Source organism: Herpailurus yagouaroundi, unplaced genomic scaffold (genome assembly GCF_014898765.1).
Source record: "Herpailurus yagouaroundi ecotype Mexico unplaced genomic scaffold, PumYag 29, whole genome shotgun sequence".
Classification (NCBI taxonomy): domain Eukaryota; kingdom Metazoa; phylum Chordata; class Mammalia; order Carnivora; family Felidae; genus Herpailurus; species Herpailurus yagouaroundi.
In genome coordinates this window covers 41,731,460-41,746,443 of record NW_024412377.1, presented here as the reverse complement: position 1 = coordinate 41,746,443, position 14,984 = coordinate 41,731,460, and the positions used below count along the sequence as shown (strand labels likewise).

At 42.6% G+C, this 14,984-nt stretch overlaps 1 long non-coding RNA gene across 1 annotated transcript; it reads left to right on the top strand.

Moving 5' to 3' along the window:
• Nucleotides 1-1,687: 1,687 nt before the first annotated feature.
• On the top strand, nt 1,688-8,842 carry LOC121044793 (uncharacterized). Its single transcript, XR_005797485.1, has 2 exons — nt 1,688-2,340; nt 7,499-8,842. It is a non-coding gene; the product is annotated as an uncharacterized LOC121044793 (long non-coding RNA).
• Nucleotides 8,843-14,984: the final 6,142 nt, after the last annotated feature.

Here is a 14,984-nt window from a genome sequence, read left to right as displayed (position 1 = left end):
CTGGTGCCACTGACATTTTGGGCGGGATCATTCTTGGTTGCGGGGCCTGTCCTGTGCACTGTAGGATGTCTAGCGGCGTCTCTGACCTTGGCCCACCAGAATGCAGTAGCCAGCTGTGACAACCAGAAAGGTCCCTGGTTATCGTCAAATGTTCCCAGGAGGCAAAATTGCCCCTGGTTGAGAACCACTGGAACTGAGTGACAACAAAACAAAATAAAACACTCACAAAAATTCTTTCTCTGCTGTAAGTCAATGGTGGTGTTGCATATGTGGGACTCACACATATCAGAGGATCAGACCCCCAAATCTCGTAATAGTGAAAATAGTCCTTGGAATGACTTGGAAGCCTGGAGCTATTATAGGATCATAGTTTCTACAGGTTAGGTTCAGGTTAACTGACAGGCTTTAAGGGCCGTATATAAACAAAATGTGTCTTTAAACACCAGAGTTACTCTCAGTGGGGAGATGTTCAGCGTGAAAGATAAGGAACCAAGGGGTTTGCAGCTCCATTTCCCCCATCTCAAGCTAACTGGAGGCCTCCGTCCAGGGAAAGCATTGGCCTTGGGTGACATGGGCTGTGGCCTTACTACTTAAAGTGTGGTCCATAGACCAGCAGCCACTGGTCACTTGGGAGCTTGCCAGGACATGCAAAAACTTGGGCCCTCCCTCAGCCCTACAGTATCAGAATCTACATTTTAGTAAGATTCCCAAAGGGCTCATTTGCATTTTAAGGTTTGGGAAAGTAGCAGTGTATGGTATTAAAACACTTTAAGAGTTGAGAAGAGCTCACCTATGTGTTTAAAACGTTTTGTCTCACTTTTGCTGACTGTGCTTGTAAGTGTGTGGGTGACGTTTGTCTGCTTGTTTGCTTCAGCGCTATAGGAATGTGGTTCTGTGTAGGTTGGAAGCATCTAGACTTTATCATTAGGCAGAATTGTTGAAGACGGATGTGAGGTTGGTGCTGTGGGTGTGTGTGTGTGTGTGTGTGTGTGTGTGTGTGTGTGTGTGTGTTTCTGGTTTATATTCTTTTATACGTTTTAAGTGATGAAGCTCCTGTTTGTGTATTCTCTGTCACACACGCCCGCACCCCCATATGTGAGAAAACTCATCTCTGCTTATTTCTAAGACTATTAGAAATAAGACCTCAGAGAAGTCAGCTGACATGTTCCTCACACAAAGGCCTTGCTGCTTCGTGGTGCAAGGATGTAAGGAGTCGCTGACTTCGGACGAGCTTTACAAACAGGGACCTGTTGTACAATCACAGGGTGGTGGTGGCGATCGCTGCACCTGCAAAGAATAAAAAAAGGTCACCGCGGCGGATTTTCTCTGTAGCTCAGATGCTGTGTCTGTACTGCCCCCTGCTGGTTAAGGCCCTTCGGGACACAACGCGCTTGGCCATGACTTTTCTCCTCCTCGTCCTCTTCTCCCTGTGCCTTCTTCCGCTTATTTACGGCTCCCGAACGGGGGTGGGGGGTGGGGGGTGGGGTGGGGGGGGGTGTTGAAACTCCTATTTGTCACTAGTTCCAGGCCTGCTGCTTGCACAGGCCTCTTTTGGCCCAGATGCAAGTCTCCCCAGGAAGGACATCTGACCTGGGCTCGTTGGGCGGAAGGATTCCTCCTTCCCTTGCCCTTTGCTGAGTCCGATGATTGCAAATCCTGAGTGTCCCTGGAAGATAGCTGGACTGAGGAGACATTCCTTTCCCTGGGAGCGGTGGGGAGTGTCCGTCCTGGGCTCGTGTCCTGACACACCATCCTATCCCAGCTTGTTCACTAGGGAACCTGATTTTCAAGCCTGAGCTTATTGGTGTTAGCACGTTCGCGGAAGCACACTGAATTGAAGGTCCCGGGGTTTGAGTTCTAATGCGGGCTTTGCCACGGGATTGCCTAAAAGGGTTGAAGAAATGATTTAGTCGTTATGGGCCTCAGTTTCTTTCTCTTTAAAGTGGGTTGGAGGAGAACAAGCAGGAATGGACTCCTGCGCTGCCAGCCTCCCAGGGTGGGGCTCCCGTCGCCCGCCCCTTGACCCCAGGCTGGCTGTGGGAGCCAAGAAATAGGAAACTGACACGTTGAAAGAGCATCAGCTGTCCCGGGTGAGGTCACAGCCGGCCACTGGTGACCTCTGCTGGGTCAGCAGGTCAGCAGCCCCGCCCCTCCCGAGCTGCGGCCGCCAGGTCCTCCCCTGACCCTTGGCAAGGGCACCATGCTCATCCGTGCAGAGGGAAGCCGGGAGAACACCTCGCCCGCCCGTGGCTTGGTAATCTGCTACCATGTGACAAGGGCTCTCCAGCCACAGATGCTGCTTCGCCTGTCCTGCCGGAGTGACGGGCACTAAGCGGAGTGGTAAGGACGGAGCCCCGGAGTCCCACTGCCCTGGCTGGAGCCCCGGCTTTGCTGTGCCCTGTCATCTGAGTGAGCTGGGGCACGTCATTCAGACTCTTGTTTCCTGGTCTTTAAACGGGGGTAATGTTAATATAGCTTTGGTGGAGTGCTAAGAGGACTCAGGGAAATTTTTTTTCTTTTCTCCCCTCCCTTTTGTTTTTTACTTTGTTGACAGGAAATTTATTCCAGGGATCCATATAATATAAAAAGAGTTCTCGTCATGAAAGTATAAAATTTGAAATAAAGCATTAGTTATAAAAACCAAAGAGCCGGGCATCTTGATGTAGAGGGTGGTGTAGGAAGTAGGTAAAAGGTGAGTGCTCTTGGACTAGGGCTGTAGGTGAGTCTCCAGGAGGGGGCACATTGCCAGGTGGGTCTTTGTGAAAGCAGGACAAACTTTACTCTGAAAGTTCCCTAGGAGCTTGGATCTGGGTCTAGTTCATTCGTTGCTCTATCCCTACTGCCTTGGAGAATGTCTAGCACAAAGTAGGTGACATATATATATATATATATATATATATATATATATATGTATATTTGTAAAAATTTCACTCTTCTTGTATTTTTCTTTCGTTCATCACTTTTGTTTCCAGCTTTATTGAGATGTAACTGACATATAACATTGTATTAGTTTTAGGTGCACAACATAATGATTTGTTACACGTGTATATTGCAAAATGATGACCATAATACATTTCATTGACGTCCATCACCTCATGTAGTTACAAATATTTTTTCCATGATGAGAAGTTTTAAGATCTTTCTTAGCAATTTTCGAATATACAATACAGTATTGTTAATTATATCACTATGCTATATGTCGCATGGCTAGGACTTATTTATCCTGTAACTGGAGGTTTGTACCTTTTGACCACTTTCCCCCATTTTGCTTACACCTCACCTTCTACCCCTGGCCACCACCAATCTGTTCTCTTTTCTATGAATTTGGGGGATTTTTTTGGGTGCCACATATAGGTGACATCATTTGTCTTTCTCTAAGTGACTAATTTCGCTTAGCAGAATTATCCCACAAGGTCCATTCCTGTTGTTGCAAATGGCAGAATTTCCTCCTTTTTTAATGGCTGACTGTTATTCCATTAGAAATGTATATTTGAGGAGTGCCTGGGCAGCTCAGTCAGTTAAGTATCTGACTCTTGCTTTTGGCTCAGGTCATGATGTTATGAGTCGTGGGTTCGAGCCTCACATCGGGCTCTGTGCTGACAGTGCGGAGCCTCCTTGAGATTCTCTTGTGCTCCCTCTCTCTCTCTGCCCCTCCCCTGCTCCCAGTCTCTCAAAATAAATAGGTAAACTTAAAAAAAAATATATATATGTGTACATATATATATTTAAATATATATTTGCTAATACATAGATTAACAAAAACTAATAGCAAAAACTTACTGGAGATATATGTATATATAAAAATATATATATATAATATTTATGTGCTATATATATGTGTGTGTGTGTATATATATATACATATATGTAATATGGGTCTTTTCCTTATTCATCTGTCAGTAGACACTGAAGTTACTGTAAATAATGCTGCAATGAACATGCGGTACAGATATCTCTTTAAAGAGTGATTTCATTTACTTCAGGTAAAGACCCAGAAGTGGAATTGCTGGATCATTGTTGCTAGTAGTTCTATTTTTAATTTGTTTACTTCTATTTTTAATTGAATTTGTTTACTTTCATACTCTTTTCCATCGTGGCTGTAGCAGTGTGCATTCCCACCAACAGTGCACAAGAGCTTCCTTGCCTATACACCCTTGCTGAGACTTGTTATCTCCGGTCTTTTCTCTAACAGCCATTCTAACAGGTGTAAGATATTGTCTCACTGTGGTTTTGATTTGCATTCATCTGATGATTAGGAATGTTGAACACCTTTTGATGTACCTGTTGGCCATCTGTCTGTCTTTGGAAAAATGTCTATTCAGTTCCTTAGCCGATTTTTTAGTCAAAGGGTTTGTGTTTTGCTACTGACTTGTGTGAGGTGTTTTTTTTTTTTTTTTTAAATATTGTTTTGGATAATAACCCCTTATCAGATCTGTGATTTGCAAATATTTTCTTCCATTCCATAGTTGCCTTTTCATTTCGTTGATGGTGACTCTTTTCCCTCTGCGTGCATAATTAACGCTCAATACGTGTTTTTATTATTAATGTTCCGAACAGAGCATAGCACCTAGACCGAGTAGGTAGCCCAGAGATGTTTGATGACTGTATGACAGCTGCATGAATGAACTGGAAACGAGGAGCCATGTTCTAGCTCCATTGCTGCCTCTGACTTCCTTCAACAACAAGTCTACCTGCTGACTCTACTGGCCTTCTCCAAACCTGCCTCTAATTTCCTATCTTAGCATTGTTCCAAGTGGCTTTTCCTCTGTCTGGAATGCTCTTCTCACTTGTTTCTGCTGTCACAATTCTATCCTTCAAGATGCAGATGACATGCCCCCTGCTCTGTGAAGCTTTCTTTGTTTCACCATCTGGTAGTGCTTCTCCCTTCTCGTATTTCCAATATATTTCATTGTTGGTGGTTCCCAAATTTATATTTTCAGTCCAAATCTTTCTTATGAGCTCCAAACTGGTATATTCAAACGTCTACTCAGTACCTTCATTTGGATGTCTAATAGACTCAAATTTAATATGTCCACCACCCACCCACCCACACTGCTAAGTTAGCTCTACTTGCTGGCTCTCCCCTCTCAGTTAAAGGCAACTCGATCGTTCTAGGTGCTCAGGCCAAAACATTAGTCATCCCAATGCTTGCCTTTCTCTTACATCCTCCTCTTAGTCCATCTGGAAATCTTTTTAGATCTTCTTGGAAATATCCAGAATTAGAACACTTCTCACCACCTGCACTGTTACCACCGTGGTCCAAGTCAGGGCCAAGGGACTCCACCCCTGCCCTTCCCTCACACACAATCCATTTCTACAGAGCAGCCAGAGTGGTAAAATCTTGGTAAAATACAGGTCAAATCCTCAGTCTCCTGCTAGAAGTCCCGTGGTGGCTCCACATTTCACTTAGAGCAAAAGCCAACATTCTTGAAACACTCTATCAGGCTTTACAAAACCTCACACCTCTCTGACCTCATCTCCCACTGCTCTCTCTGTCCTGGACACTCTCATCTTGTCCCCCAGATTCACTCTTCAGCCTTTTCTATCCCTCTCTCTTCTCCGGGAGACTGGTCATGGGAATCTTCAAACCTTCACAGTCTTTTGGCTTCTAGTTGGGTCAGTCGATGGCAGGCGCTGGTTTGGGATGGGGGAGATGGGAGCTGAGAGAGACTGGGGTAGTTAGTCCTCTCTTTCCTTCCCTGCCAAGCCTGGTCGTGGCCATAACTCTGTTCTTTTACCAAAGACCACGTCTGTCAGTAACGCTCCTATAGCCAGCCTTCTGGGGCTCTGGGAATCCTGCTCTCTGCTGACCCCTTCTGGCCAAGGGGTGCTATTGCTAACTCTCCAGGGCCTGACCTTGTTGGTTTACCTTACCTCTGTCCACAGCTTTGTAGTCTTTATACTCAACACTCTTCAGTGACTCCTTTGAAGATGCTCTCTGCTTCCTGCCTAATCTTGATTGATCCTTTCCCCGGGGCTCACTTTGTTCAAGCAACACTTTTATGATATTGTCATTTGTAAGAAAAAGATACATTTGTCATTTAGATGATCAAAATATATTTCTCATATATAGTTGGTCTTCATCCAGGGTTCAAACTCTTCAAACCCTTGGAATTCCCTAAGTGTTGAGAGTGATAAAGGTGTCTCCTTTATGTTAATGAGGTGGCTTTTGCAACTAACCTAAGGATGGGTTGCCAGGAGAACCAACTATGTGATTAGAGGGTTGAAACTTTCAGTCCTGTTTCTGACCTCTGGGGAGGGCAGAGAACCTAGAGGTTGAATCAATCGCCAGTGGCCAATGGTTTAATCAATCATGACTGTGTAACGAAGCCTCCATACAAATGCAAGCAAACAAAGTTTGGAGAGCTTCTGGGTTGCTGAACACCCGGAGATTTGGGGAGAAGGGTGCACCTAGAGAAGTCGTGGAAGCTCTGTGCCTTCCCTGCACCCTGGGGGCTCCGCACTGGCTCTTTCCTTTTCTTGGCATGCCCTTCTTCTAGATGTCTATGGATCCCTCCTTCATGTCTTTAAGTCTTTGCTCAGTTGTCACCTTCTCAGTGATCATGTGTCTGTGTTCTGATAAAATTGCAGCCCTTCTACCCTGGCAATTACACTTTTTTTTTTAATACTACGTATCATATAACTCATTATGGTATTTATTTATTTATTTGTGATTTTCACTATCCTTATCTTCTCACTAGATTATAAAATCCTTGAGGGCAAAGATTTCATCTGTTTTTTCACTGATAAATCTCTACTGCTAGAGTAATGCTTGGTATATAGTAGGTGGTAAGGGCCTGTTTGTTGAATGAGTCAGTGTTTCCCACTTTGTTCTCAACAGATCCTCAGTGTATAACCCGAGTGCCTATGTCATTACTCCAACTAAAAAGTAAATATCCAAGAGGAATAATTGACATTTATACCCGAAGTTGCAAGGCAAAGGCCCTTAGGTTGGACTTGGCCTACAGCCAAGTTTTTTTATACTAAGGTATTGGTCCACACAATGTTTCAAGTACTATTTTGAGTTACCTTTCCAACATTAAAAAATGGAGGATATTTCACTTAAAGATGTGGGTTTCTGGTTTCTAAGCCAAAACAGAACTCCTGGTCATATTTTACATCATGTTACTCACTCTGGAACAGCTGAGTAGGGCTTTTCCCCTTAGACTGGACATGTCCTCTCCTGTGCTTCAGGGCTGTACCTTTTCCTGTTGTTTCCCTGACACCCTCAAAAGCTGAGTGTCAGCCAGCCACCTCCACTTATCTACTCATCTGCTTGGCTCTTGTGAACATAGAAGTTTGCAACTCCTAATGGTCAAGTATATACCAGGGAGGCATAAATGTTTGATGATGATGATATGCTAACGATGATGTAGAAATACAGATAGAATTTGCACTTTTTCTATTCTTTTCTCTTGTAACTTCTCTTCATTTACTTGTTCTATCAGTGTCGATGTCTTCAAATATAATTGTGGACTTGTCTTTCCTTTTTTTTTAGTTACATCATGTTGCTTTATGTATTCTCCAATTCTGTTATTAATTGCGTACATATTTATGGCTATGTGACTCGTGAAGAAGACCTGGAATATACCAGAGGAACTGAAGGACACTGAGGACGCGGTCTACCAACTTGTGGTCGATGACCTGAAAGACACTATCAGCCAACCTGACTTAATTGACATGTGTAGAACCTAATAACAAAATAAGCATTCTTTTCAAATACACATGGAACATTCACCAAAGTAATTCATATGCTGGCCCATGAAACTAATACCTGCAAATTTATAAGGACTTAAATAATACAAAGCATGTTCTTTGATGACAGTAGTGTTAAACTAGGATTGAATAAGAGAAAGATACAGCAAAAACTGTAATTAGAAATTTAAAAACACACTTCTAAATAATCTGTGGATCAAAGAAGGAATCATGAAGGAAATTCTAATGTATTTTGAATTAAACAAATGGAAACACAACATATTCAAAAAAATGTGTGATGCACCTAAAGAAATGCTCAGAGGAAAATGTATAGAATTAATTACTTATAAAGAAGGAAAGTCTCCAACAATGATCTCAGCTACCACCTTAAGAAATTATAAAAGGAAAGCAAGTTAAACACAAAGGAAGCCGAAGGAAGGAAATATAGAGCAGAAATCAATGAAATAGAAAACAGGAAACTAATAGAGAAAAAGCTATTGAGCCATAACTTACAAATTTCTAGTCAGTCTGATCAAGGAAAAAGAGGAGAGAAGATACCGATTACCAATATCAGAAATGAAAGAAAAGACTTTACTATACATCTTACAGGAATTAAAAGATTATGAACAACTTTACACTAATACATTTGAGAACTTACACGGAATGGAAAAATTGCCTGAAAGACCCAAACTCCCAACGCTCACTCAAGAAGAAATAGTCTGATCAGTGCTACATGGTGGTGAATTTTTCCAAACACGTAAGGAAGAAATAATACCAGTTCTAGAGAAATGTTTCCAAAAAATGGTAAAGGGTAGAACATTTTCCAACTTACTTTATGAGGCCGATACTAACATGATACCAAAACCAGACAAAGACGAAGGTTTCATGAAAAGTAATCTAAAGCCCAAATACACCTTATGGACATAGACAGAAAAGTCCTCAGCAAAATGTTAGCAAATCAAATCCAGCAGTATATTAAAAAAGATAACACAAGTGGGGGATGCTAGGTTGGTTCGACACTTGAAAATCGATCAATGTAATTTACCATATCAGCAGACAAGGGAAGAACATAATTATTTCAATGATGCAGATGAAGCATTTTAGCAAACTTCAACATCCATTCATAATAAAATCTCTCAAGAAACTAGGAGCTACAAAATAGAGAAATCTGTTCATAATGTCCCATTGCCTGAAGTCTTACACCCTTTCTATTGTTCAGATCCCCTGTCACTCGAGCACTCTGCCAGCTTCCCAAGCCAGCATTCATTCACTCGTTCATTCACTATCTGTCAGTATCGACTGTGTGGAAGGCACAGTAATAGGCACACAGTTATAGGCTCTGGGGGACACAGCTGTGAGCAAAATAATAAAAATTCTCTGTCCTCATAGAGCTCTCATTCTAACAGGTAATATCAGCTCCCCAGAGCTCCCTGCACTTTGCTCAGTGGCCTTTCACTCCCTCACACTAGTCCTATTCCCCTCCTGGCACAGGGCCTCTGGGAGACATGCTGGTCCCTCTTGAATTCTTTTCTCTCTCATCTTTGTCTATGTAACTTTTACTTATTTTTCAGATGGTAGCTGAAGAGTCCCTTCTATAGGGAAGCCTTCCTTGATTTCCCTGCCTACATGCCTCCTCATGTAAAAAAAAAAAAGTTTATTTATTGAGAGAGAGAGAGAGAGAGAGAGAGAGAGAGAGAAGAGAGAAGAGAGAGTGTGTAGGGGCAGAGAAAGAGGAAGAGAGAGAATTCCGAGCAGGCTCCGTGCTATCAGCACAGAGTCTGACACGGGGCTCGATCTCATGACCCGTGAGATCCCGACCTGAGCCGAAACCAAGAGTCAGATGCTTACCGGCCTGAGCCACCCAGGCACCACCCTCCTCTTTTATATGTGCTTATTGTACTTCCCTTCCTCCCCGTCACAGCCCTTCTTGCATAATCATTTGTGGGACACTTTGGCTGACCTCTAAGTGACTGATGGATGGATCATGGGTTCTGTGAAGGCACGGGCTCTGTTTTCACTCAACAGTGTCACTAGTTCCCAGTGCAGAGTAGGGGCTCATTCAGTATTATATAAAAGAGGGAGTTTGTGCCTTCATCCAAGACTTGATTAGATTTTGGCCTGGAATGGACTGGCATGAGAACTGGACGAAGAACATGCTCGAAAAACAGCATCCAAGATGGGGATAACAGGGAATCCTTGGGCACCATTGGTGAGAATGTAAATTGGTGCAGCCAGCATGGAAAACCGCGGAGGTTCCTCAGCATATTAAAAACAGAAATATTGTCTATGGTCCAGTACTTCCACTGCTGGGTATTTACCCAAAGAAAATGAAAACACTAATTTGGAAAGAGAGACGCATCCCCATGTTTATTACAGCATTTGTTACAATAGCCAAGATACGGAAGCAGCCCGTGTCCACTGATAGATGAATGGACGGAGATGGGGTATGTAAATGCAGTGGAATATTACTCAGCCATTAAAAAAGAACGAACTCTGGCCATTTGTGACAACACGAAAGGACCTAGAATGTATTATGCTAAGGGAAATAAGTCAGACAGAGCAAGACAAATACCATATGATTTCATTTATGTGTGGAGTCCAAAAAAATAAAGCCAATATGTACACACATACATACACACACATTAGAAACAGACTCATAAATACAGAGAACAACCTGGTGGTTCCGGGGGGGGGGGGGCAAAACAGGTGAAGGGAATTAAGAGGCACAAACTTCCAGCTCTAAAATGAATAACTTAGAGGGATGAAAAGTACAGCACAGGAAATATAGTCTATAACATTGTAATAACTTTGTACGGTGACAGATGGTGACTACGCTTATCCTGGTGAGCACTGCATAATGCATAAAACTGTGGAATCACTACGTTGTATACCTGAAACGAATATGACATTATATGTCAACTATATGCCCATAAAAAAGAAAGAAAATAGCACCCGAGGAAGTATTACGTAATTTATTAGTGGCCTTTAAATTAGTCATCAATCTGTCTAACCTTATTTGGATTCAGTCCATAGTTTCTCCATCTCATTTGTGAGATCTCACGGGAGGCTTTTGAAGTTCGGCTCACTATGTCAACTGCATTCCTCTGCGCTGCTGACTATCCAAAACGCAAATGAGGTTTGTTTTGTGTAACTAGATTCTGTGCGTACTCCTAGCCTTCACACATTTGGTCCTCCGTCCACTCGTCTGTAAGGTGCTGGGCTCCATCAGGCGATTTCCCAGGTTCCTCCTGACTTTAGGAGCAGGGGCTGGGGTTCTGCACGCACCCCCGTGCCCCCCCCCCCATGAGGGGTTGGCTCCCTGATGCTCTTGGGGCCGAGGTAAGACGCTGCGCCCACAGCTCCGGTGTCGCCCAGATCGCTCAGGGAGGTGTTTGCAGAGAGAGGCCGGGTGGGGATCACTTGCTCATTGGCAGGCAAGTCCGTGAGGGCCAAGGCAGTCAGGGGGAAAACAAGCACAGCAGCCTTGATTCCTGGGATGCTCCCTGCCCTCCTCCCCCACCCCGGCCGCCCCCACAGGAACCAAACTGTGTATCTCAATCCTAGAATGTGAGGAATGTGCCAGAGCCTGCTAGGCATGGAGCAATCTGCAGAGAGGCAGGGAGGAGCTCTGCTCCCTGGTCAGAGGCCTGACAGAGCAAGGACTATGGGTCCTGAGGGCTGGGCTGCCCCTCCCACCCTCCCTGGGCCTCCTGCTGCAGCTGGATATCAAAGGCTGCTTTGTGCACTGAGCCGGCTTTCCGTCTGTCCAGTATCTGCTAGGAGGTTGGAGAAGGGGCGCTGTTAGGAAGGGCGCCCCTACCTAACCCCGTTCAGGCTGAAGTCCCTTGGTCTCTCAGCCCTGGAGGGATGGTGCAGACAGAGGCCTTTGTTTCTGCGTCCCAGGAAGCAGTCTGTCTATCGGCCCAGAGGAGTCTTACCGGTTTTTCAAAGAAATAACTGTTTCGGTTCATTGATATTCTCTATTTTTTCCCAGGTTAATTGAAACGTAATTGACAGGGTCACCCTGGGTGGCTCAGTCGGTTGAGCATCTGACTTCGGCTCAGGTCGTGATCTCAAGGCTTGTGGGTTCGAGCCGCATGTCGGACTCTGTGCTCACAGCTCAGAGCCTAGAGCCTACTTCAGAGTCTGTGTCTCCCTCTCCCTCTGCCCCTCTCCCGCTGTCTCTCCCTCTCTCTCTCAAAAATAAAACATTAAAAAATATATATACTTGACATACAGCACTGTAGAAGTTTAACATGTACAACATAATGATTTGACTCGTGAAGTGATTATCAGACTGAATTTAAATTAAATGTAATGTCTATGTGTTTGTTCAGTTTCTATTTGATTCCTGCTCTTTCTTATCTCTAGTATTTTCTTTCCTCCTTCTCCTTACTTGTTTAGTTTGCCTGCTTAGACGACCGAGTTGAGACTGTCTTCTCTTCTCATATAAGCATTTAATGTGATAAAGATCCCTTTAAGCACGGCTTTTCCTGCAACCCCCAGATTTTGATAGGTTGATTTCATTGCATTCAAACTATTTTTTAATTTCCCTTCTGTTTTGTCCCTCATCCCTTGAGTTATTTAGGAGTGTTTTGTTTAATTTGCACATATCTGGGGATTTTCCAGGTATTTCTCTTTTATTGATTTCTAATTTAATTCCTTTGTGTTCAGAGAACATTCTTGGATGATTTTAATTTTTTGAATTTCTCGACATTTGTTTTTTTCATCTCAGAATATGTTCTTCTTGGTGAGTGTTCCATATGCACTTGAAAAGATGGCCTATTCTGATGTGTTTTGGTGCACTCTTGTATAAATGTCAGTTGGGTCAAGTTGATTAAAATGTTATTCAAGATTTGTATCCTTACTGGTTTTTGGTGGTGGTGGTGGTTTTTTGTTTTGTTTTGTTTTTTGGTTTTGTTGTCTTGTTTTGTTTTGTTTTGTTTTTGGTCTACCTGTTCTATTAATTACTGAGAGAGAACTGTTAAAATATCCTGCTAAAGGGCGCCTGGGTGGCTCAGTCAGTTGGGCATCCAACTTCGGCTCAGGTCATGATCTTGCAGTTGGTGGGTTCGAGCCCTGTGTCGGGCTCTGTGCTGACAGCTCAGAAACTGGAGCCTGCTTCAGATTCTGTGTCTCCCTCTCTCTTTGCCTCTCCCCTGCTTGAGCTGTCTCACTCTCTCAAAAATAAACTTGAAAAAATAAAAAAATAAATATAATAAAATATCCCACTCAAACAGTGGACATTATTATTTCTTTCAGATTTATTACTTATTGCTTCATGCATTTTAAGCTGTGTTGGTAAGTACATACACTTTGAAAAAGTTTTTTTTTTGACATTTATTTTTGAGAGACAGAGTGAGACAGAGCACGAGTGGGGGAGGAGCAGAGAGAGGGGGGACACAGAATCTGAAGCAGGCTCCAGGCTCTGAGCTGTCAGCACAGAGCCCGACACGGAGCTTGAATCCACAAACCACGAGATCATGACCTGAGCCGAAGTTGGACACTCAAGTGACTGAGCCACCCAGGTACCCCCCCTTTTTTTAAAAAAAAATTTTTAACGTTTATTTTTGAGAGACAGAGTGAGACAGAGCATGAGTGGGGGAGGGGCTGAGGGGGGTACATAGACTTTTTAAAAAGAGATTTTATTTTTAAGTAATCTCTACACCCAATAGTGGCTTGAACTCACAAGCCCAAGATCAAGAGTTGCATGCCCCACTGACTGAGCCAACTAGGAGCCCTGGTGCATACTCTTTTAAGATTGTTAATATCTTTTAAATATGTTATCCTTTTTATTATTACAAAATGTTTCTATTGATCCCTGATCATGTTCCTTGTCCTGAAATTTGCTTTAATCAATATGAGGCATTTCTTTTGATTGGTGTTTGAATGGCATTTCTATTTTTATACTTTTATTTTTAACCTAGTTATATCTTTATATTTATACTTATATATTTAGTTCCCTTTATCCAATCTGGCAATCTTTAAGTGGAGAGTTTAGGCCATTTTCACTTAATGTAATTATTATTGGTTGGGCCTAAATTTACCATCTTGTTAACCTTTTTCTTGTTGTTATTGTCGTTGTTCCATTTGTCCTTTGTTCCATTTTCTTCTTTTCCTGTCTTCTTTTAGCTTGACTGTTTTTTAATGATTGTATTGAATATTAGGTATGCTTTTTAAAAATTTTAAAACACCCCTCATGTAGAATAGAATCATACGATTTCTGCTATCACACTGCCACAGGATTAAGCTAGAAATCAGTAACAGAAAGATAACTGGAAAATCCCAAAAGACATGGAGATTAAACAACACACTTTTAATTTTTTTTTAATGTTTATTTATTTTTGAGAGAGAGAGCGCGTGTGTGAACAGAGGAGGGATGGGGGGGTGGGGGTGGGGGTGGGGACAGAGGATCCAAAGCAGGCTCTGCACTGACAGCAGTGAGCCCAATGTGGGGCTTGAACTCATGAACTGTGAGGTCATGACCTGAGCTGAAGTCGGACACTCAACCGATCGAGCCACTCAGGTGCCCTATAAATAGCACACTTTTAAATAACACATGGATTCTAGAAGAAATCTCAAGAGAAATTTAAAAAAATTTTTGGAACTCAATGAAATGGAAATCATAACTTATCAAAGTTTGTGGGATGCAATGAAAGTAGTACTTAGAGGGAAATTTCTAGCATTGAATGCATTTATTAAAAAAAATATCTAAAATTGATAATCTATGTTTCCACCTTAGGAAACTAGAAAAAGAAGAGCAAATTAAGTCCACAGTACATAGAAGAAAAGAAATAGTAATAATTAGAGCAAAGGCCAATGAAATTGAAAACAGGAAATCAATAGAGAAAAATCAATGAAACTCAAAACTGCTCTTTAAAAAGATGAATACAGGGGCGCCTGGGTGGCGCAGTCGGTTAAGCGTCCGACTTCAGCCAGGTCACGATCTCGCGGTCCGTGAGTTCCAGCCCCGCGTCAGGCTCTGGGCTGATGGCTTGGAGCCTGGAGCCTGTTTCCGATTCTGTGTCTCCCTCTCTCTCTGCCCCTTGCCCGTTCATGCTCTGTCTCTCTCTGTCCCAAAAATAAATAAACGTTGAAAAGAAAATTTAAAAAAAAAAATAAAAAAAAAATAAAAAGATGAATACAATATATAAAAAATAAAATAGATGAAGAAAAGAGGGAGGACACAAATCACTAATATCAGAAACAAAGGAGGGGACATTATTATTAGAACCCACAGAAATTAAAGGATAATAAAGAAATAGTATGAACAACTCTATGCCCACAAA